Genomic DNA, 22,222 nt, shown 5'->3' with positions numbered 1-22,222 from the left:
CACCTTTAAGTGAGGCATACCTCTCTTTGAGTTGAAGGTTTAGGCTTAACTGATGAAGACTGCTTATTTCTCAAATTCCTTTAAGCAGTCAAGCCTATAAACGGACGAGCACAGTTTTCCCTGCCACATTACATTTTTTGTGGGTCAATGAATTCTTAATTCCTATTCAGTTAGGAGTAAACTGATAAACAGAAACAGTGAAAAGAGCTACAACCCATTCAAGAGAAGATTGGGCTCAGGTTTCTCTCTGAATTCCTCTCGGGTAGCTGTTTGATGAGCGAGAAGTGTATTGAGTCAACAAAACAGGAGACCTTAGTGTGTAGGCACTGGGTGATCAAAGAACAAGAAAGGAACGGAAGAGGTGAATTGCTGGCATTTTGTAGAAGGGAAAGAGAAACTTGAGGAGTGGGTGAATTGAGGCTATTGGAAAGAAAATAGTTAAAGTAACACACTAGGGATGGGAAGTAGAGGGGATGGGGAGGATATGGAAAGAGCCAGGTCTGGGAGAAGCAGAAACAGTGGGCCAAGTGAGGAAGGAAAGTTCAAGTACTTGGCAAATAGTGTCATTTAGAGCAGTGCATCTCACACATACAAATCCCCTGGGGACCTTCTTAAAATGCAGATTCTGAGTCAGTCGGTCTGGGGCAAGCCGGCCATTCTGCATTTCTACCATGTTCCCAGAAGATGCCAAGGGGGCTGCTGCTCCAGACTGGGCTTGGAGTACCAAGATTAGAGGACCCCAGTTTCATCTCTTAGAACGTGAAGAATGTCGGTACCAATGAACGAATTATTTATTAAGTGCCTGTTATGTACCTAGCAATCTGGTAAGTGCTCTGAAAAGCAGAAAAGGAGATAAGAACCCCCTTGGGCAGGAGTTTAGAGTCTTAGAGAGGAGATAAGGCATGCAAACACAAAACCACAGGAGTGAAACAGAGGAGACAGTGTATTAGAGAGCCGGTGTGCTGCCGGAAGGCTTCAGGAAGAGAGTGGGTCTGTCTAGGCTCCATGTGGCTGAGACCGGCAGAGGAGTGGCCCGAAGCAGAAATGAGCACAGGCGGAGAGTGTGGAAGGCGGGTGCAGAGAACTGCAGAGACCTCTGCGGGGCCTTGGTATTCACTCCACTGCAACCCGGATGGTGACCATCTCCAGGGTTGAAAAAGCTAAGTGCTGCATCTGGATCTGAGTTCAGCTAAAAAGGCAGGTGTGTCTCCCAAGCCCCCAGCACATTACTGGACACAGTAATGATCCCTCAATAAGAGACTAACTTGTGGTCAGCGCACTCAAGTGGACCACAGAGCACTTACTTTGCATGTACTAATATGCCCTGCCATAGGGATTGGGGTTCCAAAGATGGGGAAAAAAGTGAATTCCCATTGTAACAGTGGGAGAAAAACATAAATAATTATGATAGCATGACAATCTATGGAAGATACTTCAGTTCAGTTCAGTCACTCAGTCGTGTCCAACTCTTTGCGACCCCGTGGACTGCAGCACGCCAGGCCTCCCTGTCTATCACCAACTCCCAGAGTTTATTCAAACTTATGGAAGATACTTAGTTCCCTTTTTAAAAATTTTATTTAACTTAGATAAGGAAAGCGTGTGTCATTTTTTAAAAATTTTTATTGGAGTATAGTTGATTTACAGTGTTGTGTTACAATTTCAGGGGTACAGCTAAAGACATTCGTTTCTTTTTTTTTATGATTTTTTTTTTCATTTATTTTTATTAGTTGGAGGCTAATTACTTTACAATATTGTAGTTTCTTATTTGCTTTTACTTTACTGATGATATTAGATTGCGTTTTCCTTCTTGCTGTCTTCTCAGAAGAACAACCACGAGTTTTTGTTAGGGTTCAGACTCTCTGAGTTTTGAAGTCTTGCAGGATCAAACCTCTCCTAACTTTGGGAGGATCTGACCCACTCTAGGTTAGGCTGGAGTTGCTAGAGAAAGAGGACTCTGTACCCACAAGTCACGTGGGTCACATACTGTAATGTGATGACAAATATGGCTGTGTGGATAACTCAGCCAGGGCCAGGAGTGACAAGTGCGCCTGGAAAACAAGGGGAAGACTTCAGCCAGGAACGACAAAGGTCTGGGCTTGGAGGATAAAGAGGAAGCTGCCAGCAGCTCCAACAGGTCGGTGGTGAAATCCCTATGTTATGAGAGCGATGTGCCGTGGATTTTAGTTGACAGCAGGACTCACGAGGGGCTGGGACAGGAGGTGAGCATGCGACGGCAGGCGATGCCAAGCTGAGAGGGATTCAGTACCAAGCAGCAGTTTAGACCTCATCCCTGTGGGACACCGGTGTTAGCCACGACTTCCCATCTTGCTTGGGTAAGGCGTGATCGTACACGCATAGTACCGCAACCGGCTTTAGACCATGTTTAGGAAAACAATGATATATTTGCTCAAACTTCCATTAGAAATCTTTGTCTTTACTCAGCTGTTTCCTGAATTATGTAGAGATCAAAGAATAAACTGGGACAAGTGAGCCACAGGTCAATTGCTGTGCAATTTTTGTCAAGGAACAACTTCTCAGAGCCTCAGTTTCCCCTGCTGCGCTAGGAAGAATGTTTGTTCTGGAAAAACAACCTTAGGGGTTCTCACAATGACAGTTCCTGTGTGCTTTCCATGTGCCAGTCACATGTATTAAAAATGTATGGTCATTTTGCAACATATTAATGTATATTAACTGTAAATGTATATTTATATATTGTAAAATATATTTATGTAAATGTATATTTATATATTATAAAATGATGCATTCAGTTCAGTGGCTCAGTCATGTCCAATTCTTCACGACCCCATGGACCACAGCACACCAGGCCTCCCTGTCCATCACCAACTCCCAGAGCCTGCTCAAACACATTTCCATCAAGATGGTGATGCCATCAAACCATCTCATTCTCTGTCATCCCCTTCTCCTCCCACACTCAATCTTTGCCAGCATCAGGGTCTTTTCAAATGAATCACTTCATCTCATTAGGTGGCCAAAGTATTGGAGTTTCAGCTTCAGCATCAGTCCTTCCAATGAACACCCAGGACTGATCTCCTTTAGGATGGACTGGCTGGATCTCCTTGCAGTCCAAGGGACTCTCAAGAGTCTTCTCCAACACCACAGTTCAAAAGCATCAATTCTTCGGTGCTCAGCTTTCTTTATAGTCCAACTCTCTCATCCATACATGACTAATGGAAAAACCATAGCTTTGACTAGATGGACCTTTGTTGGCAATGTAATGTCTCTGCTTTTTAATATGCTATCTATGCTGGTCATAGCTTTTCTTCCAAGAAGCAAGTGTCTTTTAATTTCATGGCTGCAGTCACCATCTGCAGTGATTTTGGAGCCCCAAAAAATAAAGTCAGCCACTGTTTCCATTGTTTCCCCATCTATTTGCCAAGAAGTGATGGTACTGGATGCCATGATCTTAATTTTCTGAATGTTGAGTTTTAAACCAATGATACATTGCAAAATGTATATATTGCAAAATGATTACCACCACAGCATTAGCTAACACCTTATGATATTGTGATTTATAAGCGAAATAAATATTTGATCATTCACATGACCAAATATATATTTCCCATATATATTTGGTCTTCATCCATAGCTCCAGGCTAACAGCTCTCAAAACCCTTGTGATTTTCTGCCACCACAACTGAGTTCATGCTAATGAAGGTGACTTTTAAATCCTACCCCAGAGTGAGGGCTAGTGGTCAGGAAAGCCAACCTTGTGATTACAGGGTTAGTAGTTACAGTCCCACCCCCTGATTTCTGGGGCTGGAGGTTGAATCAACTGTCATTGGCCAAAGATATAGTCAGTCATGACTGTAAGCTTCTGTAAACCTCCAAAGGACAGCTTTCTGACTCTTTTTCAGAGACCTTCCACACTGGGGAATCAGAACACTTCTGTGTGCCTTCGTGCTGGGTCCCATGCTTCATGAAAACAGAAGGACCTCACCCTGTGTATCTTTTTATCTGACTGTTAATTCATACCTATTAATATCCTTTTTTAATAAATCAGCATTCTAGAGAGTTCGAGGGTTTTCCTGAGCTCTGTGAGCCATTCTAGTAAAATGAATGCAACCCAAGGAGCAGGTTATGGGAACCTCTGAGATTCATATCCAGTCTATTAGAAGAAAGCACCAGGTTGTGTGATGGGCATCTGAAGTGGAGGGTGGTCCCATGGGACTGAGCCTTTTACCTGTGGAGTCTATCTCCAGGCAAATAATGTCAGAATTAGGTTGACTTCTCGGACACTTGGCTGGCATCTGAGGTTTGCTTGTGGGTGTGGGGAAGGCCTCCCCACAAGTTCAAATCGGATCTGGGACCCCTTTTCCAATTCCATCCCATCAACCTCATTTTATAAAGGAGGCAGTTGAGTCCAAGAACACCTGGTGACTGTTCAGAACACAGAGCGAGTGACCCAGACTCCCAATCCCTAGTCCAGTTCGTTTCTATCATCCAGCGCCACCCCCCAAAGCTTTGAAATAAATGTCTGAGTGCTTTAAATAGGCATCTGCAGTTTATTATTATAGTGGAAACTCTGAGTCTCCACTGTTCCTCTACGTGATTCCAGCAGCAAGTCCAGTGCCAGCTGAAATCACACTGCTGACTCTCGGCCAGGGTAGTTCTGCACTAGTTGGATCCCGGATACTCTCAACCAGAATGGCAACCACTCCAGGAGCTGGACTCCTGGCAGAGTGCGTGTCCAGGACCTGTGGCGGGAATCCGCGTGGCCAGAATTCATGAAGGTGAAAGGGAGATGAGTGTCCTGTGAATGCAGCATTTTCAGAAACTGGGTTCAGCACACTGGTAGAGTGAGAATATTCTTAACCCACTTCATGGAAATAGCTCACTTCTTCCCCTAACGCAGGCATCCACCCCAAAGAGCTGATTGCCCTTGGAGGTAGAACAGAGAGGAAAGGTTGGGGTCCAAGATGATAGCAAGGGGTTCCAATAAGCAGAACGAGCCTCCAATGCAGAAAATCCTATGAGGATGGAAGCAATGGATGTTGTGATCATGGAGGGAAATGGGCTGGGGGCAGAATCGAGCTGAGGGCAAAGGGAGACTCCTCTGGGGAGACATTGGGACCTCTTTACTCCTTCCAGGGCAGTGGAGGTGCTTTAAGCTTTCTAAGTCAGGGACTCTTGCAGGATGGTGGTATCAACATCAGACTCTAGTACTTTTTGCACTGAACACTGCCTGGCCCTGTCTGGTTCCTGGAGGTATCCAGTCCATTCTAGTTCTGTTGGTACCTGGGATCCCAAAGCAGCTGGCAGTGCCTGGGAACAATGTCACGTTGGTGTAGATGGTAACACAGGTGGTGATCAAAATGACAAACTATCAGGGAATGGGGAGGGGGAGGCAGAGGGGGAGCCTCTTCCAAGGTTGGAGGTGCAGAGTGACCTGATGGTGATGGTAGAGGTCATCAGTGTTTGCAGGAAGATAAGCCTGGCTTCAGTTCAGTTCAGTTCAGTTCAGTCGCTCAATCGTGTCTGACTCTTTGCAACCCCATGGACTGCAGCACGCCAGGCCTCCTGTCCATCACCAACTCCTGGAGTTTACTCAAACTCATGCCCATTGAGTCAGTGATGCCATCCAACCATCTCATCCTCTGTCGTCTCCTTCTCCTGCCTTCAATCTTTCAGAAGCAGAAGCTATTAAGAAGAGGTGGCAAGAATACACAGAACTATACAAAAAAGAGCTTCATGACCCAGATAATCACAATGGTATGATCACTCACCTAGAGCCAGACATCCTGGAATGCGAAGTCAAGCCTGGCTTCACAGAGGCCATTTTCCAAGGACACCCTGAGGTGGAGTCCTGCCCTCCGCTTCTCACGGCCCAGGCATCTCAGCATTCTGGGGGCACTGACTGTCTAGTAATGTCTTACAAGGGGGTGAAAGAGAAGAGAAGGGACACTTAAAGCGAATTCCCAAGTCCTCCTTAGAGAAGCAACGTGATAGGTTTTGTCCCTTTAAGTCTGTGTGAGGCTGGAGGCCCTCCCCCCTCCGCAGGCTCTCCTCTGCCAGGAGCTGGGGCCAAGTCAGGAGTGAAGGCCAGACTTGGCACGTTGACTGATGGCCCAGAGGAGCACGGAGCTATCTGATGTTTCCTGAGGGCGCCTGCGTGGACCCCTCATGAGAGGAACGGCGGAACCGAGTCTGCCAGGCCCCCACCCTTGGAGAGCTCTCTCGTATCTGACCCTGGGGGCTGCCCCACACAGAGAGGCAGAGCTAGTTCCTGCTAGCTCTGGCTGGAGCAGCAACCCCCTGGAGAAGAGCCCAGTTTCTCTCTTCTCCCATTCGTGTTCAACAGGAGCAAGTAAGCTAACACAGTTCTAGCAAAATAGAAAATCTGAAAGAACTTGTTCCTACAAGGAAGACAGATGAAGAGGATAGCTATTCACACCACCCCTCCCTTCACCCCAGGACCCGTATGTTCAGAAAGAAGGCCTATTCTCCAGGGAAAGGAGAGGAGATGGACAATGTTTTTCGTTCTTTGTTTCAGAGCACAAGAAAACTCAGGAAGCCTGATCCAGCTATGAAATGTGAGTTTTCTTATACCAATAAATCTCCTTTTTCATTTGCCCTCACCCCAACCCAGAGAAAGAAGAATACAAAAGAATCTGCTCTAGATAGCCTGTCTCTCCAAAGAAATGCAAAGAATGTTTAAAGGATGCAAGGTTTCCACCATAAGATGCTCTGAAAGTCAGAAGCAGGAAAAATGAAAGATGAAGCAATCCTTAGTAAAAATCACCTACCCAGACTGCTTCTTTTTTCACTGAAGCCCTGGATGGTGGCTGCAACATAAGAAGCAGTGAGCATTCATCCCTTTTTATTCCCACCTTTGGCTGAACGCATCTCCGGGGAGTGAAGACTCGGGGATTAAAGTACAGGCAAATTCCCTCTAGAAATTCCACACCAAACAGGAAAAGCCAGAAGATTCTGGAAGAATTTTCATCATGTCATCTGGAGTTACCTCCAAGTTGTAGGCTTTTATGAGGTTTTCCTTTGCTTTTTATATATATTTTTTCTGGATTGTTTGAAATTTTTCTTTATAATAAAACTGAACTATGTTATAATCAGGGATGAAGTAAAGCATACATGCAACTGTGGTTTTCTCTTTCTTCCAGAGACCTCAGTAAAATAAAAACACAGGGATAAACTCAATAGTCAAGATAACTGGAAGAGACAGTGAAGGACAGACCCCAACACATTTTCAGAAGAAGGGAATAAAAGCCCACTGATGGATAATCAGATCTCAGAAGCCATATTGCAGAATGGTGGTGGGGGTGGGGGATGGGGTGGCAGAGGAGAGAATTCCAATTGTCTGCAGATGCACAAGCCAGTTGGTAGTACCCTCCAGACCTTCTCACCCACCTCTGAGTCTGGACCCTTGACAGCCAAGCAAAAATCAGAGCTCCCTTTTCTCCAGTTATTGACATCCTTTCTGAGATTAAACACTCTAAAAAGTGCTTCAGTAAACACCCCCCCCCCCCCCCTGGTTTTTTACACTTGAGAGCCTCCTAGCCAGACTCCTCTTTCTGCTCAACAAAAGTGACGCCTGCTTGTCAATAAGCCCCATAAAGCAGCGGCATGATGGCCACTGTGAAAAGGTCATGAATGGAATCCGACAACCTAGCACATGCTTCCTGAATTGGAGACCATAGTATTGACAGACTCTTGGCTCAGCATCTGCCTCAATGTGTATGGGGAAAAATTGATTACTGTATTAATGCTCTCAGTTTATATTAACATTAAGTTGACTGGTTTCCCACCTTGAGAATCAGCCTGATAGAACACAGAAGACTTAAATATGGTTATAGGAAAAAAATGTAATATGATCAACTGCAACAGTGTAAAAACAAATTCCAGCCGTCAGAAAATGAGAAGAATATGGGGAGAAGAAGGGTGGAGTGCTCATATCTTAATCTCATTTAGTTGGGGATCAAGAGGCACCTTCTATGTCAATTGGTGCTGCCATTACGGGAAGTAGTATGGAGTTTCATCAGGAAATTAAAAATTGAACATATGACCCAGCCATCCCACTTCTGTGTGTATGTCCAAAGAAAACGAGAAGAAATCTGAAAGAGGGACCTGCTCTCCCATCATTTCAGCATTTTTTTTTAACAAAAGCCAAGACAAGGAAACAAGCTAAGTGTCTACCAGTGGATGAATGGATAAAGAAGATTTGGTGTATATAGGCCAGAAATAGAACTCCTGCGAGTGACAAGAACATTTCAGTGGGTTAGTTTCAGGTGGATGGATAGTTTGATGGGCTGTGATTTCCAATTTTCACTGCTAAACTTTCAAATCTCATTAAAACAGCTCTTTGTTGCTATTTGCTTAGTTCAATCAGCAGTGATTCAGCAAATAAGCAGACACAGCAGGTTCCCTCTTGGCAAGTAGAATCAGGGACGTCCAGAGTAGACGACTGAGAAGGAAAAATGTGGTTTCAGAGCTAAATCATGGTGAATGCCTTCCTAAGGATTGTCTTCTGTCGATCTTAATTGATCTTTATACGTGAATGACCCTGGAAGAGAAAGAAGACTCTTCTTCTCCCCGATGGTTGCAGTGTTTGCACTGGCCGCAGTCCGAGACAAGTGCATTGCTCGGGAGTTTGGAAATGTCTGTAAACGTCTGATGCAACCTGGTGTCCTGAAGAACATTAATATAAAAAAAAAAGTTCTGGACTAGGAAGTGTTTCTTTTAGATTTAGAGCTGCCTTTAATCCCCTCGCTGGCCCTTACCTAGTTTTTTAAAGTTTTTCTTAGCATCTGGCCAGAAGAATTATGAGGAAAACACAGCAATGGCTCCAAATTTATTGCATGTCTCCCAGGGGCAAGGGACCATGTTGGTGCTGAGTCAGATGGAGTCCTCTCTCAAGTGGCTCTCAATCTAAAGACGGAAGTGGGACGGGGCTCTGAGAACTATAACTCAAGGTCCAAAGAAAGAAGGACCCTGAGAAATGCAAGGTGGGGACAAGTCCTACAAAAAGAGCTAAAGATCCACACGCTCCTTCTGATAAGACTTGCGGATTTGCAACGTGGATATGTCTAAGGAGCCCCGTGATAGTGACAGAGGGAGGTCAGGCAGCTTTGGGGTGATCCGAGGAGACGGGGACTTGTATAAGAATGCAACGGGAGACTGACCTTTAGGTTGGTTCGTTGTTGTTGTTTTCTAAAATTTTTTTTATGCGGACGGGCCATTTTTAAAATCTTTATAGAGTTTGTTATAGTACTGCTTCTGTTTTATGTTTTGGATTTTTGGCCTCGAGGCATGTGGGACCTTAGGTCCCTGACCAGGGATTGAACCCACACCCCCTTCGTTGGACGGTGAAGTCATAACCACTGGACCACCAGGGAAGCGTCTGGCCATAGGCCTGAGTCCCCATGGAAACAGGACCCTAGAGGACCAATCAAAGGCAGGTGTGAAGAGAGCCAGCCCCTCAGCGCAGTGACCACCCCGTCCCTGACCTTGACCCCCTGCCTTTGGTCTCCGCGTGTATCTCGAGTGTGCTCAGGCTCTGACTTGGTCAGCGGGGACACATTCCTGCCTGTCTTCATCCTGTTGCCTTCTCCTCCCTCCCGCGGAGCCAGGTCACTGCCTAGTAAGGACTCAATTACTCAGGGACCCAAATGACCAAGTTGGTAATGGCTGCACAGATTTGCCTCTTAGCAACCTGCCTCTGAGAATGCGCCCTGTCTCTACACAGGAGGCCAGCAGGAAGACATTTGAGGGCTTGGACATGCAGTCCAGCCTCTGACCATTTGTGTCCAAACTTCCTAAATCCACCCCAACAGGCAGCCAGCCTGCCCCCAGGCCCTCCTGCCTGTGGGCGACTCAGAGACCCATCCCATGAGTCTCTCTACTTTGGTAGCATTCAAGAGGATTAAGGCCTGAACTTAGGGCACAAAGCCCCTCTTCTCTTCAGCCCCAGGGCGGTGGGGTGGGGTAGGGTGGGAGGGGGCTCCTAGCGTCGGGGAGACCTGGCCCAGCCTCAGCTAAGAGAACAAGCCACTACTCAGGCTGGCCGGCTGTTTACACCGGGGACACAGGCCCCACACCAGCTGCCCGGGTTTGCGGCTGCTGACAGGCCGGGGGGATAATGTGGGCATTCATCCCCCCAGCTGCTCTACACAGCGTGCGCTTGGGGCGCAGAGGGGAGCGAATGGTGGGGAGAGGGAAAGCAGAAGGCGCAGGCATCCGACTGCAGGGCCCTGTCAGCTCCAAGTGGAGCCACGGGCTGCAGAGGAGGATGCATTCTCTTGCCTGACCTGCCAAAATCTCTAATGAGGCTAGTTAAACATTCCCAGCATTTCCAAATCATCTTCATGATAGTTTCCCCCAATGAGCTGCCTGCTAAGAAAGGGTGGACAGACCCAATACCCTCAAACCAATTTGGATGCAATTCAACCTTCTTTTCCACCCCCTGTGAAGATGAGCTGGGTCAGTGATTCTGTGATCTCCTGATAACAGTCCTGGGTGGAAAAGGAGAACTGGCCTCGGCACTGTGACCATGACCTCAGTGTAATTATGTAACTGTTCCAAGCTTCTGTGTCCTCACCATTAAAATGGACATGCTAATGGCTGCCCTACCTACTTCACAGGGTGGCTGTAAGGATGGAATGAAAGAACAACCATAAATCATGCCATATATGACAGACCAAGAAGGACTTGAGACCCGGGTGAGCAAGCTTTCTGCCAAGACCCAGGTGGTAAATATTTCTGACTTTGTATATTATGTAAGGCCTCTGTTCCACGGTCTTGTGTGTGTTTGTGTTTGTGTGCGTGTGGTTTTTTAAACAACCCTTTAAAAATGCAAAAATTATTCTCAGCTCCTGGCCTGCAGACACACACACAACACACAAACAAATAAAAATCCTGGTTTGTAAACCTCTGATTGAGACAAACTGCAGATGAGGACTGGAAGCAGGATCAGCCTTCAGTGGCTGTGATAAATCTAAATATAAATAAGTATTAATAAATACATATGGATAGTCTGTGAAAGTGATTGTCGCTCAGTTGCATCTAACTCTGCAACCCATGGTCAGTAGTCTACCAGGCTCCTTTGTCCATGGAATTCTCCAAGCAAGAATACTGCAATAGTTTGCCATTCCCTTCTCCAGGGGATCATCCCAACCCAGGGATCGAACCCGGGACTCCTGCATTGCAGGCAGATTCTTTACTATCTGATCCACCAAGGAAACCCTGGATAGTTTGTGAATATAAATAAATATACATCTAGGAGTTCTTAAACAAGATGGCCAATGGGCTTGGGTTCAATTTATTTCACTAATAGAGGCCACAAGTCAGAAAATACTATGTGGATGTACATTTATTTGATAGTCTGTGAATATAAATAAATAAATATCCTATTGGTATTTTCTGACTTGTTCAATTCAGTCACTCAGTCGTGTCTAACTCTAAAGAACCAATCAAACTAAAGAAAAGTTGTGTGTTACTTGTAAGAGTTGTATGCAGCCCACATTCCCACCTATTGAAACAATGGAGACATAACACTCGCCTTGCCCATCTCCCAGAGTCCTTGTTAAGGTAAAATAAAACAGCTTCCATCCATATGTGTGTGTGTGTGTTAGCATCAGTCGTGTCCGACTCTATGGGACCCCATGGACGGAACCCACCAGGTTTCTCTGTCCATGGGATTCTCCAGGCATGAATACTGGAGTGGATTGCCATGCCCTCCTCCAGTCCATCCATACAGGACTAATTTCTATGTAAGTTCTAAACTCTGGGGTAGTGTATTTTCATCTTTTGACCTTCAAAATTACTCAGGCCAGTGACTTTACACTGAACTCAGTTGAGTTCAGTCGCTCAGTCATGTCTGACTCTTTGCGAACCCATGGACTATAGCATACCAGGCTTCCCTGTCCATCACCAACTCCCAGAGCTTGCTCAGACTCATGTCCATCGAGTTGGTGATGCCATCCAACCATCTCATCTTCTGTCATCCCCTTCTCCTGCCTTTAATCTTTCCTAGCATCAGGGTCTTTCCCAATGGGTCAGTTCTTTACATCAAGTGGCCAAATTATTGGGGCTTCAGCTTCAGCATCACTTGTGGCCCCTATTATAAAATAACTTGAACCTCAACCCATGGGTCATCTTGTTCAAGAGCTCCTGGAATATCTTGCCATTACTGAGCTATTTGTTGTCTAGACTGGAGTATCCATGTTCATTGCTTAGTCGTCTTAAACTGGAGGCCAACTTTCAGCCTCAACTTGTTCAGCCCCAAGATGTTTACTGGGTCCTCATGATGAGACCCAGAGCAGACCACCCTGCCTCCCCAAGCCAGTGCTGCCTGGCTGCAGCTCCTGCAGGGTGAATAGGTTAAGACCTTTATTTGGGGATCACTAATTGCCCAGGTAAGAGGCAATTAATGTTACTTGCGACAATGAGCACATCAACAGTACTTTGTTGACAATGGGTTTTTAAGTTGTGTTGTTATTTCTCCTGTAATACCCTAATAAGGTAAGCTGGCTTTGTCATTGTCATCTACAAAAGGGAATATTGGAACATAGTGTTCAAGGCACTTTACGTCCATTTTCATGGGGTGGTGGTTTCTGGCTCTTTGTCTGGTGAAGAGTCACATCCCTGTTTCTCCATGTATGTCTCTTTTTATGTTTCCTTGTCCTCACTCCTTATTTGAAAATATTAGAAGAGGCTCAGAATGAAGCCAGGATGAAAACAGGAGAGAACAAAGAGTCTGTCTCATGGTCTGCACTTGTAAAGAATTTTCTAAAAGAGAAACAGCAGATCAGTACCATGATCTAGACTAGAATAATAAAAGCAGCCAGATTCAGATATACCCATACAAGAGGCAGCACTGATCTAATAAATGTCGCTTTTGTTCATACTGTGTAGAAATGTGATGAAATAAATGTAGCACTTTAGAACCAGGTACTTAGATAGAAGAACCTTCTTTTTCTTTCTTTCTTTTTTTTTTAACTTATACTTCATACCTTCTTTCCTTTTCTTTTTTTACTTCTTTTTTTTAAATTGGAATATAATTGCATTACAATTATTGTGCTAGTTTCTGCTGTAGACAACGTGAATCAGCCATAAGAATACACACATCCCCTCCCTCTTGAACTTCCCTCCCAGCCCCCCATCCCACGCCTCTAGGTCATCACATAGCATTGAGTTAAATGCCCTGTGCTATGCATCAGCTTCCCACTAGCTATCTATGTTACACATGTGCTTGGTCACTCAGTAGTGTCCAGCTCTTTGTGACCCCATGCCCTGTAGCCTGCCAGACACCTCTGTCCATGGGGATTCTCTAGCCCAGAATACTGGGGTGAGTTGCCATGTCCTTCTCCAGGGGATCTTCCCAACCCAGGGATCGAACCCAGGTCTCTGGCATTGCAGGCAGATTCTTTACCAGCTGAGCTACCAGGGAAGCCCCATGTGTTACACATGGTAGTGTATAAATGTCAGTGCTACTCTCTGTTTGTCCCACCCTGTGTCCGTAAGTCCATTCTTTACATTTACATCTCTATTCTTGCCCTGCAAATAGGTTCATCAGTACCATCTTTCTAGATTCCATATATATATATATATATATATATATATATATATATGGTGTTAATATACCAATTTTTTAAACTCAACCATAAAAAGGAATGCAATTGAGTCAGTTGTAGTGATGTGAATGAACCTCATACCTTCTTTTCACCAGAAGGGCTGTGTGAGTCAGGAAGGGTGGGAGCTTTTCAGGAAGACGGCTTGTGTACAGAGCTGAGCCCAGCACCGCAGATTCTGACTCCGGACTAGCCCGTTGTCTGCTACACCCTGTATTTCCCAAGGGGTCAGCTACCCCCATGGCCACAGCCCTGCAGGGCTACGGTTCATGTTTGTCATTTCATTGTTGTGATCTTGAGAAATCTTTTCCCACTTCAGATGAAGAGTGCTGTCATTTCTAACTGGACGCAATGTTTTTTTCTCTGAATGATTATTTCATTCTGTTAGTGCATAGAGCTAGAAGGTCAACACTACCACTCCACTGCACTGAGTAAAAGTTCTATTCTGCAGAGGAAAGTTCTAGTCTTTGAATTTAGACCACCTCAGACATGGACCAAAGATCTTACAAATGTCTGACCCAGATAACAAGAGGGAAAGCACGGATGGTTCAGGGTAAGTTTGGCATCCTCCTGGGAAAAACAACCCAAAGGACCCATCATAGAGATGGTGACCATCTGCACCATTTTCACATATGAAGGAAAAAACTTTAGAAATTAAAACCTAGCTCAAGACAGCCAAAGTAGTCCTCATGAAGTTTTTTCCTGACTCGCAGGCCAAGTCATTTCCTTTCCCTATTTTCCTTTTGTGCAAACTGTGATGATAGATATGTCTCTCCAGGAGTTATTTATTTATGAGTCTACTTTTTCCACTGGCCTGTAAGCTCCTGATATGCTGGGGCTCTGATTATTTATTATTATGCCCTGAGCCTAGCCCCATGCCTGGCCATCATAGTCACTAAGAAATGTTGAGTGAATGAATGAATGACCTGGGACTAGGTCTTAGAAAGCCTTGGTGACCCAGCAAAATGATGCAATCTCAGCCATTGTCAGAGGTGTCCACAGTGGGGTATGCAAAACAATCCATTCGAGGACAGGCAAAAAAATATTAGAACTGCTATTTGTGCTTGCCAAAAAGTGAACAATGAAAATAAGCTTTCCTAATAGTTTATCTGAATCTAGAGTAGTAAATTGATACATACATTAAGAATGAGGGTATGCATTTAAAACATTCTAGGCTACTGTTAAATACAATAAGAAGTCACTGAAAAATTCTGAACAGGGAAAGACCATAAAAAAAGGGAGTGTGTAGGAGAATTGATCTTGTAGACTGGAGGGACAGAGGGCATGAATTGGTATGAAAAATACTACAGAGGTCTCTGCACATGAGATCAGAGTATAGGGGAATGGGTTTAGGAATGGGTAGGGGGAAAGGAAAATCTACTAAAAAAAACAACTTGTGTTATCATTATCTTCATTATTATCATTGCATCAGCAAGATGAAGTTTCATATTGGCCAACAATAAGCAGAAAGCCTTAGAGACTCTAAACAGCGGTTGGAAACCTGGGGTGGGGGGTGGGGGAGTAGGCAGACAGAACTCCAAGGTAGATATAGAAGGCTTGACCCAGGTTTGGATTCTTGTAAGTGACACTTAAAATTTTTTTCTCCACTTGTTTGAAGGGGCAGCAAATAGGGACTGCCCATCAGGCCTGCTCAGTCTCCAAAGTGGCTTCTTAAAAAGACTATTTATAGCCTCAGGTGGTTGCAGCAAAGTTTCGCAATTGCTGTGTGGGTGGGGAGGACGGCGGGTCTGGCGTGGCTGTGTGGTGACAGTCTCCTGGCTGCTTCCTGCTGGCTTAGGAAAGAACAGAAGAAGGTGGGTTTGTTTGTCAGTTGAGCAACCAGCCATCGCCTGGGCTATGCCTGACTCTGTTCCTTTAAATATTAACCACCTTTTAAAACATTTGGGTTCTGTGCCCAAGGCCAAGGGGGCCCCCAAGAGAAAGGAGAGGAGAAAAGGGTAGAAGAAGAGAGGCGAGGGTGGAGGGAGAGGAGAGTTGGCTGTATCAACAACGTGTCTATCCCACAAACGGCAGTGATCGTCCACACTGACACAGGCTGGAGAGCTAAGTAGACCCTGATTCCCACCCTAGGGACCCGTGGTCTAGCAGAGGAGACAGACGGTCAGACACACCAGGGAGAGGCGAATCTCTGCACTGCCTGGCCTCCTCGGCATCTCCCCCTTCCAGAGAAGCTTCCACGGGAGAGACGGAGGACAAGGTCAGAGATGTGAGAGTTTCCAGGGTCTCTGTCCCCAGGACAGTGATTTTAAAACTTCATTGATCAAAAAGTGACCTGGAAGCACTATTTAAAAAGCTGCTCCTGGCTCAGCAGGACTGTGTCCGGGGCTCTGGAACGGGGCCCCGGGACTCTGCATGGGTCCAGGTCTCTGAGCGAATTCAGATTGAGGCGGCCCCTGACCACAGAGGGGCGCTGCCCTTCCAGAGCAAAAGTCTGGGCCTGGTGCTGTGGGCCTTGGGGTGAGTCCCCCAGAGGGTGATGGAGGAATCGGGAAGAAAGGAATGGAAGCAGTAGAGATGGTTAAGACAGCAAATGGAGAAAGAGAAAATCCAGCTTTAAAATAAAAAAATTTAACTTTTTCTTTTGTATTGAAGTATGTCTGATTGACCATTTCATGTCAACAGCAAAGGGACTCAGCCATACATACACATGTGTCCACTCTCCCCCAAACTCCCCTCCCATCCAGGCTGCCACATGACATTGAGCAGAGTTCCCTCTGCTCTCCAGGAGGTCCTTGTTGGTTATCCATTTTAAACATAGCAGTGTGTACCTGTTGATCCCCAAATCCAGTTTTCGAGAGAGAAAAGACAGTCTCTCTAAGGAGGAACGAGCGAATGCTCCCAGGGGCCCTGGCACTCACTGCTCAGCTGACTGGTGTCCTTGTATTAGTCATGATTTTAAGAAAGCACAAAGCATTGCACAAGGAGCCAGCTCTGCTAGAGCCCTGGGCATCAACAGCATCCATCTAGCCCAGTCTTCTCTTCATCACACCTCTTGTCTTTCTTCCAGGGCTGTTAGCGACATCTGGCTCCTCTGCAGGTGCTGAGGCGAATAAAGCTGTGGGCTATGGAAGGCAGTGGGGGGTGGAGGGGGTGCGGTCCATGATCTGGAGGAGGTACGCTGACTTGACACTGTCTTCAGTGACTTGCCTGGTTCTCAGGAGTTCTGTCTAACTACACCCCGCCCTCCACAGCCCCAGGCTGGTCTACCCCAGAGCAGTGTCCAGCCGGCTATCGGAGGAAGCCTCAGTGGACCAGGCTACAAGGAGGTTGAGCCCTGATGGCCCCCAGTAGTTTCCGCCAGAGGGTATACCCCTTGCTCCTCACCCTGGTGGCAGCAGGACTGTTCTCTTTGTGAAACTGGTTTTCAGCCCGAAGCTGAGCCCCTGGGGCATGGCTGGTGTGACCCCAGCACCATTTGGCTCTTCCTTGGCTCCAGGCAGGGTGCTTCTGTTTATCCTGGCACAGTCCCTCAGTCAGCTGAGCTGTCCCAGGGCCCCTGGGACTATTGGCTCACTTCTCCTTAAAGAGGCATTCATTTTCTCTCTGGAAAACTGGATTTGGGGATGGACATGTATGCCCTGCTGTGTTTAAAATGGATAACCAACAAGGTCCTACTATATCGAAACTTCCCAACTTTTCTCCACATAGCCATCTCCTCCCTCATTCTGTAAGCTCCTGCTCTAGTACTAGCTTCCCAAAATTCTTTCCCACTGTGGGGGCAGGGGGGGCCTTCTCATATGGACTCTTGTTCCCATGCACCCCACCCATCCGACTACAAGTTTCAGGGATCTTTCTCCTGGGAGTCACTAGACACAGTGGTTGAGAACTCCCACTGACCTGAGTCCAAAACATCAACCCCCGCTAGCTCTGGGGCCTGGTTACTTCCCTGTTCTAAGTTTCATGTTCTTTACCTAAAAAATGCGCACACAATGGTACTTATGATTAAGGTTAAATGAGCTAATAGTAAGTCCAGCGCCTGAAACACTGTAGCCCTCCATGAATGTTTGCTCTTCTCCTTATTCACATAGACAGCCTCACTTTCACCCTCATCCCCATGGACTTAGAACAGAGCAGATGCTCAGTGAATATTTACCAAATTCGCAGTGAAGACATGCAAACTTCCCACTGGATCTGTTAATCAGAACATTTCAATAAGGACTGGGTAACTCAGTGTTTTCCTTTATTTCATCAGTGTTTTATGGTGTTTTCTCCATTTGAGGGTTGGTTCACTCTATTTGAGTGGAATGAATCTAAGCTCAGGCAGATTATTCTTAATCACTCTTCTTTTGCGTCCATCGATTCAGCATGTTTTTCTCACTTCTGTTCTCATCCTATTTGTTGTCCACATGTCCAGGACATGTGGCCATTTAGAAGCGCTTTAAACTGAGTCTAAGTTCTTCGGGTTCAGAGAGGAAAAGAGCTGCAGAATTCTATAAAGTTTGTTAGAAAGTTTGAATTCCGCTTCCCCCGCTGTTCCTTTTCCACTTTGTGAGATGAAATGTGAAGAATTAAGTAAACTCCAAAGTCCCTCTTAATTGCAATGGTCTGTGACCTCCTTCTGTGCACAGCTGGATCTTTTAGGGTCAAAAAAATAAAGCAACTTCTGTGAGCCAATATAATTGTAATGACTAGTTTGACTCTCTGATATGGATAATCTCAGGAAGGGAATAGATACAACCTCTCTTTGCTGAGTGTCTTTTCTATTTGCCTGGAGTCACTAGTGGCCGTCTGCATAGCTAAGCTAAATGTCTGAATGTTTTGTTTAAGTTCCCTTGAGGCCCAGGATTCTGAAGAAAGATAACAAGGGTGGACTGAGCTTAGAATGAACTAGGCTCTTATAGTGATCTTAATCAAAAGATAGAAGGTTGAATATGAAGAAGAACTGTCATAAAAGTAAGTGAAAAGTGGATCAACAACTTAAGAACATTCCATCCCCATCCAGGAGAAGTTGAACACAAGCCTCATCAATACCAGGGAGGCTGATGGAGGAAGTGCACCCACCTGCCCGCTAGCCAGGAGACCCCTGAGTCAAGGAGCCTCTTGCAGTGCAGAAGGAACGCCCTCACCCCAGCAGGGAGGCCTAGGGACAGTCCTTTGCCCTGTCTCTTTCTCAGACTCTTATCCAGTATGATTCACTTTGAATGCAGTCCTGAGCTACTGTTTCTCATCATCTTGTAATCCATTCTCCTTTTGAAAAGCATCTTCTAAAAATCTCGTATATAACTCTTTCCCTGGAGATTGCAACAGGCACCCACTGGGCCCAGGGCTGTCCCACCCTCACCTGGGGAGGCCAGTGCCAGCTCTGGGGCCTCCTTCTTGCCACTCTTCCTTGACTGCTGGTGTCTGGTGATTGGTACACTTGTCGCAACACAGACCCAGAATTCCACAGTCAGAGACAAGTCCTAACTGAATCATCCCCTCAATTAATGCTTTGTAAGCATCGTCTACGTGCCATTAGGTGAGGCCCACAGGGTGTCACAATGGATGAACCAGGGGCCCTGCTTTTCAGACACTCCAGAAGGTACACGAATGACTCCAAGAGCATCGGTATTGTCTTAAACTAGATACAGAGGAGAACTTCCCTGGCAGTCCAGTGGTTGAGATTTTGCCTTCCACTGCAAGGGGGCCATGAGTTCAATACCTCGTCAGGGAGCTAAAATTGCCTTGCAGCCTTAAAACCAAAACGTAAGCAATGGAAGCAATATTGTAATAAATTCAATAAAGACTTTTAAAATAGCTCACATCAAAAATTAAATTAAAATACAGAGGACTGGGGGGTCCAGAAGAAGAAGTGACTAGGTCTGCCTTGGGGCGCTGGCAAGGTTTTACAGGTGGAGAAAGGAAACCACAGCCAGGAACAGAAGGCCGAGTGAGTGTTGAAAGGCAGGGGTTGGAGGAAGTAAGGCCTGTTGGGGAAGCGATGGTGATTATAGGGGAGCAGGAACATGGTGCATAGGGCAGGAAAGGAATCGGAGAAGAGCTTGTAAAGCTGGGTCGCTGTCAAGTGTGAAGGGAAGCTAAGGTACCTGGACTCAATCCTGTTGGCAACAGTATATTCACCAGATAACTTAGCAAGGAACTGAAAAATAATATGAGTCTTAGGGCTTCCAATATAAAATTACCTGTTCAGTCAGCATCCTCGTCAAGTAATTAGAGGTTAAACTTGAGAAGGGATCAGTGGGGGAAGAATCTCCAAGGCAGCCATGGGCGTAGCCTTGACTGGTTGAAGCTGCTGTAGAAAGTGGGGGTATAGTTACCCTAAATCTTCAGCTTTCTGATTTAACTCCTCCATAAACCAAACTGGTTTCACCACGCTCCTCGAAGGGAGTCAGCTCGGCTTCTCTGTCACTGTATTCCCATGAGAGATGATAAGTAATCAGGTTTCTGTCAAAGTGCTTTGGAACACACAGGATGTCCAATAAATACATTGAAATTTAGTACTGCGGCTTCCCCGGGAGAGGAGATGTTCAGAAATTCCAGCCAGCATATATCCCTACGTAGATAACCTCCTTGGAGAAAGTTGTCCCCTTGGAATTTTTTTTTTCTTTTCTTTTTTTTTTCTTCTATTCTTCCCTTGGAATTTTAACAGGCACCTTTGAGGAAGAAACATATGGCAGCAAGAGAGGACGGGCATAGCCTATCAGATCAACCGAACCAAATTTGGTGACTGTGAATATTACCACTCTCGCTGTTCAGAATAATACCTGTAAGGCAGAGAAGATAAAGCATGTTCTGTAGTCTCTAGCTTTCTGGCTTATTTGGTGGAGGGGGCTCAATTAAACTGTTTTTTTTTTTTTTTAACAGCAGAACACTCCAGAGCCTTGAATATGCTTCTGAGCATGTGAATTCAGAGGAGGTTTTAGACACCGTGTCTCTTGAGTTCATTTGACCACCAGCTCCCTTCCATTTCTTGGCACACACTGCCTGGAGCACTCCCCCTCCCCACTAAGACCCTCAAGAAATATTAGCATCCACTCTCTGGCCCTGCTGTGTTTCAAGAAGAAGAGGCCAGTTTCTGGGGGAAGTTGGAGGTGACCTGTGTGGCAGAAACAAGCGGCAGAAGCCCCAGCAGCAGCCAAGTCACCTAAGACCATGAGCATGCCTCTGGGCTGGAGCCTTTGGGGCTGACCTGAGTGGCTTCCCCTCCCGCTTTTGGCCATGACCTGCCGTGCCCTCCACCTGCCGCAGCCCGCGTGACAATCTCCTAGTTACCAGCGCTGGCCGGGAGCCTCATCCCTAATCCTGATCGTTCCTAGGCCTTGATATTTTTAGCCCTGGTGCAGCGCCTGTTACAAGAACTCAGCCAGCGGGACCCAAAGCTACATCATGAATATTCTCTCATGGCTGTTCACACTGGCTTATGAAATGTGACTCTCTCGCCTCACATTCTAAAGTTACTGTTCGGTTCTCTTGGTGGGGAGAGGACAGGAGGATCTTTTAGGACTCCTTTTGTTCCATATTCTAGTTCAGAGTTAGTAATTATTTCTGTTGGTTTTGTTTGTGTTCTCCAGGGTTTGATCTACATTGTCTTGTTTTCATCTCAGACGCTTCAGTTATCTTTACTTGGGGGCGTAATTTGGTTTTGCTTCCATGTTTAGTGTTAATAAAATGTGTGTTTTTTTTTTTAAGTGACCTTTGCAGGGGGCCACAGTGAGTTCAGAGGCACTGCGCTGGAGGACTCGTCCCCTTTTTACCGGGAAGAACTATGCTCTCCTGATTTGGTCCTTCTGGGTTGTCACCTGTGGGTCTCTGCCGCTCTAAAGATACTCCAGAATTCTCTTTGCAAAGGAAAGCTGATTTCTGAAACCTCAGGATCCATTTTAAAAATTAAATCCCAGCTCCTCCAAGTGAATAAGGAAGTGGTCCGCTAGCTTCAAACTTTACTTTAATCAGTATTAGTTTTATTCGACTTAAAAACGTTGGTGTTTCTGGCCATCCAGTAGTCAAGACCCTGTGCTTCTGATGCCAGGGGCATGAGTTCTATCCCTCATCAGGGAACTAAAATCCCACATACCTGCTGCGCAGTGTGGACCAAAAAAAAGACTCACAGGAGTTCCCTAGTGGTCTAATGGTTAGGATTTGGCACTTTCACTTCAGAGGCCTAGGTTCAATCCCTGGTCAAGGAACCATCCTTCATGCCATGCAATGCAGCCAAAATACAAATAAGTAAATTAATTAAATTTAATAAATTAAAAAAAATAAATTAAACATCTAAAAAAAAGTCCTCGTGGTGCCCTCTCCTCCCACTGAAAGTCTTGATTCCTTTTAAAGCCTCATTTTACTCAAAATAACACACTTTCTTCCATTCTCTTATCCTCTAGGACTATATTTCCATCTGTTTATATGGGAAAAAATCTCTCTATAGAGCCTATAAGCTTATTACACTCAGTCTGTCCTGAGATAAGGCCCACCACCCTCCCCAGCCCGCTCTGCCTTGCTGTTCTCAGATATCTGACAGCCTCCTCGCAGCTGAGCAAGCTTAAATTTCTCAGGCTCATGGCGTCTTCCTTCTTCCCCATTCCATCCATCTAATCTGGTTTAATTCACTTTTTTTTTTCCAATTCTGAATCAGTAATTCCTCTTGCAGGAATGTCTTTCTC

At 45.7% G+C, this 22,222-nt stretch overlaps 2 long non-coding RNA genes across 4 annotated transcripts; one reads left to right on the top strand and one right to left on the bottom strand.

The window, feature by feature from the left end:
- Positions 1-4,503: 4,503 nt before the first annotated feature.
- On the bottom strand, positions 4,504-13,786 carry LOC139032592 (uncharacterized). 3 transcript variants are annotated; one of them, XR_011485129.1, is made up of 3 exons: positions 13,686-13,786; positions 5,745-5,889; positions 4,504-5,642 (listed from the first exon to the last, which is right to left on the bottom strand). It is a non-coding gene; the product is annotated as an uncharacterized lncRNA (long non-coding RNA). The 3 variants fall into 3 exon arrangements; XR_011485128.1 differs by lacking the exon at positions 13,686-13,786 and adding an exon at positions 7,384-7,484; XR_011485130.1 differs by lacking the exon at positions 13,686-13,786 and adding an exon at positions 6,765-7,340.
- Positions 9,988-21,248, top strand: LOC139032591 (uncharacterized). The gene is made up of 2 exons (XR_011485127.1): positions 9,988-10,691; positions 20,427-21,248. It is a non-coding gene; the product is annotated as an uncharacterized lncRNA (long non-coding RNA).
- Positions 21,249-22,222: the final 974 nt, after the last annotated feature.

The sequence above is a fragment of the Odocoileus virginianus genome, chromosome 32 (assembly GCF_023699985.2).
Source record: "Odocoileus virginianus isolate 20LAN1187 ecotype Illinois chromosome 32, Ovbor_1.2, whole genome shotgun sequence".
Classification (NCBI taxonomy): Eukaryota; Metazoa; Chordata; class Mammalia; order Artiodactyla; family Cervidae; genus Odocoileus; species Odocoileus virginianus.
This window is presented reverse-complemented; position numbering and strand designations above follow the sequence as displayed.